This window comes from Babylonia areolata, chromosome 1, assembly GCF_041734735.1.
Source record: "Babylonia areolata isolate BAREFJ2019XMU chromosome 1, ASM4173473v1, whole genome shotgun sequence".
Taxonomy (NCBI): Eukaryota; Metazoa; Mollusca; class Gastropoda; order Neogastropoda; family Buccinidae; genus Babylonia; species Babylonia areolata.
In genome coordinates this window covers 62,441,809-62,446,440 of record NC_134876.1, presented here as the reverse complement: position 1 = coordinate 62,446,440, position 4,632 = coordinate 62,441,809, and positions in this window count along the sequence as shown.

Here is a 4,632-nt window from a genome sequence, read left to right as displayed (position 1 = left end):
TCAAACTGGCACACAATATTTAAAACTTCCGCTATACGCATGCGCACACACAGTTGTATGCGTACAAATGGGGAGTTAACTCTTTGCTTCTCCCCCCCTCCTCCCGCACCCCCACCTAAAACATGGGAACACGAACACACAGAACTAAATAACATGTTTCAAATGATCTTTTACAAATATTATGATGAAGGACAGCGGAGGAACACAAGCGCATGTGAAACAGCTCTTCCGTCATTTTGAAAACTATTTTGGTGATGGGCCCTATATTACATCCCTATCTTTTCTCTCCGATTTTTTTTTTTTTTATTTTTTTTTTATTTTTTAGATAATCATATCATATCAGTGTCACAACTTTTTTTCTTTTAATTTCAAGTATTAAATCTTCCCGCATTGACAATGTAACTGGGCATCTGGATTGTTCCACAAGTTAACAACCCTGTCAGTAAAAAAAAATTAAAAAAGAAAAAAAAAGAAAAGGAAAAAAAAAGGAAACAGTTTGATTCCGTGAATAATAATAATAAAACAAGAGAGGCAAGGCCTTCAAGACTCACTTGTGATAAATTAAGTCCCCTTGCATTAATTAGAGAGAAATTTCCCTTTTTTACTATCTGCACCAAAACGTTTGCAAAATAAATAAAAATTCCATGCTTAGCGAAAGAAGTTCCCGTTTGAACAAAAAATAATAATAATGACTGCTCTTCTTGTTGTGTCAGAATATGAGATCAAAGTGCCAAGTTTAGAGAATACAAAAAATATAAATATAAATAAAATATATATACAAATATAAATATAACAGTAAATGCAGTTTGCATATAATTAGGCTTCTTTTTTTCTTTTTTTGTGCCCATCCCAGAGGTGCAATGTTGTTTTAAACAAGATGACTGGAAAGAACTGAATTTTTCCTATTTTTATGCCTAATCTTGTGTCAACTGACAAAGTATTTGCAGAGAAAATGTCAATGTTAAAGTTTACCACACACACACACACACACACACACACACACACACACACACAGAGAGAGAGAGAGAGAGAGAGAGAGAGAGAGAGAGAGAGAGAGACTTGAAAGAGCTGAGTGGGGGAGACCTGACGAAGCGAAAGAGGAGGTTCATTCCTAATGCAAGGTCCAGAGACAGAGAAAGAACGGCGTCCAACAGTGGAGTGTTTGAATCTGGGTATGCGTAAATATAGTGGAGTCCGAAGCCGATCGTATTCCACATCAAGAAAACACTAACGGAACGTGGATTCGGTCTTGTTTGGATGAGCCAAGGAGTAGGGCACGAGAGCGGTTTTGTATCGGAATTTAAAGATAGACTTATAGCAGTGTTACAAACAAAATTGGCACGGAGAAATAGAGAGCAATGATAGGTACAAATAGTTTTATTCATTTAAATCAATATTTCAAACAGAGAAGTATATTAAGATTATAACAAATAAATGGCATAAAATCTGCTTTGCGAAGCTCAGATTGAGAACACTTGGACTGAATGCCAACAGAAGATGGTTCGATTCAGACGTAGCAACATCTCCTTGCCCAATGTGTGGAGAAGATGAAAATCATTTCATATTTAACTGCAAAAGATACGATGAATTACGAAAAAGCTGCACCATTTTCAATACAGCTCCAGCGCAGAGAAAAGATTTGTTCGGCATACTAATGACAGAAAATGAAGATATGATACTTTCACTAGCAAAATATGTATCTGAGGCAATAAATATACGGAAAACGTCAATCATCGGTCCAAACTCATTAGTCAATTAAAAAATAGTATGGGTTCTACGAGAAAAAAGCATAGACAAAAAAAAGGAAGGGCTACATTTGGATGGTCAATGTCGACATTGTAATTATTTGATGTATTCGTATTGATATGATGTGTATTGATGTTACATGCGTAAATATTTTTATTTGATTTATATGTACTTTGTTTTGTGTGTACTGTCCAAACATTGGAGACGAACGACTGCAAATTACCCCCTGTCACATTTACTTTTAAGCTAATGACAATGTGCCAAAGTGTCGCAAATCTCTTATTAGTTTATGTTGTTTCAATTCTGGTTTTGTTTTGGGGGTTTTTGTTTGTTTGGGGTTTTTTCTGCTCCATTTCATCTATTTGCACTATTTTGTTCTTATTTGTACCTGCTGTGTCACCAGAGCTTTTCAGCTAATGACATTAAGCATTTCAGTGTTCAGTGTTCTGTGTGTGTGTGTGTGTGTGTGTGTGTGTGTGTGTGTGTGTGTGTGTGTGTGTGTGTGTGTGTGTGTGTGTGACATTTACTATTTTCTTGGGGTCTTCTTCATACCTTTTCTTTAGACATGTTTCCCTTTCGACGGCTGGAGAAAGCAATTGTTTGTTTACTCTAATGCTATCGGAAATAAAATTCCTTCCTTTATTCATTCATTCATTCTCTGTCTCTGTCTCTCTCTCTCACTCATTCTCTCTCTCTCTCTCTCTCTCTCTCTCTCTCTCTCTCTCTCTCTCTCTCTCTCTCGCTCTCTCTCATTACTTTATTCGCATACAATATCGTCATGAATGCAGGTATCATGATTATGTACTTGTAAATGCTTACTGTGCAATTGAGTATATTTGAATGTCACGTATGTTTTTTTCTATAACCTTTTGTTATCTTGTGAACATTTTGATTTCATTTCTCTTTGCCCTGAGGGCTGGATGTAAAAAAGCATATGCATGCTCTCTCTCTCTCTCTCTCTCTCTCTCTCTCTCTCTCTCTCTCTCTCTCTCGCTCTCTCTCTCGCTCTCTCGCTCTCTCTCTCTCTCTCTCTCTCTCTCTCTCTCTCTCTCTCTCTCTCTCTCTCTCTCTCTCTCTCTCTCTCTCTCTCAGAACAGGTCATCAGCAAACCAAACCTGAAACAATGACTTGCTTCTCTCCTGTAGATTATGAAGATGATGGTGTGGTTGATAATGATAATGATGATGATGATGATGATGATGATTGTAATGATGGTGATTGTGATGATGATAATGAATTTTATGATGACAGTGATAATGGTGTTGATGTTAATGGTATTACTGCTGCTGCTGATATTATAGAAAAAGATAATCCAGCGCGCTGTTCAAAAGACTCAGTGGTGAATAATTTTGACAAGTCTTTGTTGGATTTATGTTTTTTTATTTGACCTTAACATTTTGAATAGTACATGTATGGACAGTTCCAGAGGGGAGTTCACGTTTGTGTCACCAAATGGAAGCAGCGTTGTAGATTATTTTATTATTACACAAGGATTAAAAATTGGTGATGAATTGTTCTCATGGCACTTACCTGTGGAGATGAAATGGATGATGTGTAATTGTGAAGAAAAAAGAATCTTTGCCGATTCAAGGGGAAGAACGAATAGTATGGTCTGAAGAAAATGCACAGATTTACAAAAATGAGCTGGACTCTAATGAGTTTAAACAATGTATAAATAGAGCTACACACTTTTTAGATATTAATGTCAGTACTTGTGTGGAAATATTTACAAATGCATTATGTAGTGCTGCAGCCTGTATGTTGAGATCTGTGGGAAAGAGGAAGAAAGAAGTGAATGAATGGTTTGACAGGGAGTGTGAGAAAAAGAAAAGAGTTGTCAAGCGATGCTTGAAGAGATACCAGTAGGCCAAATCATCCGAGTTAAAAGATATACATAAAGCAACATATGCTAAAGAAAGAAAAGAATATACTGTAACGAAAAGAGTAAATAAAAAGGGGGATTTCGATCAAAAGAGATAAGATGAACTAAAAGCTTCAGTTAATGATCCCAAACTATTTTGGTCTACACTCAGGTCTATCAATAGAAAAGCAATAATATATTATGAAATGACATCTCAACAATGGTATGAGCATTTCTCCAGTGTTTTTAATACAATTGATAACAATGATCAAGATGAAGAACCAGAGATAGATAATCATGAACAAGAAACAGAACCATTATTTCACGATCATATAACAAGAGATGAAGTGATAAGCAGCATTAAGCATTTAAAAAGTGGGAAAAGTGCTGGTCCAGACAGAGTAGTAAGCGCATTGTTCAAATGTGCCAATTCAATAGTAAGTAACCGACTATTTGGTAACATTGTTTAATCTGCTGTTTGACAAAGGAATTTTTCCAGAGGCGTGGTCTAAATCCATAATAGTTCCTCTTCATAAGAAAGGTGATAATAACAATCCAGATAACTATCGAGGAGTAGCATTGACAAGTGTTATGAGTAAAATTTACACGCACATTTTGAATAAAAGATTAACAGCATGGGCAAAGAATGCAGATAAGATTGTAGAAGAACAGGCTGGTTTCAGATCTGGATATAGTACATTAGATCACATATTTACACTACATGCCTTAGTACAAAGGTTTTGTTGAATAATAAGAAATTGTATGTGGCTTTCGTTGATTTCCAGAAAGCCTTCGATTCTGTGCACAGGAATATTTTATGGCATGTCTTAAGAAATAATGGTGTGAAAGGAAAATTGTATATGGCTCTTCGGAGTATGTATGACTCTGTGCTTGCATGTGTGCGTAACAAGTGTATTTATTCAGATTATTTCAGCTGCCCACGTGGTGTCAAACAAGGGTGTTTGCTGAGCAGTATTATTTAGTGGGTATACCCTGGTTGAGTACTGTACTTTAGTGGAAAAAAA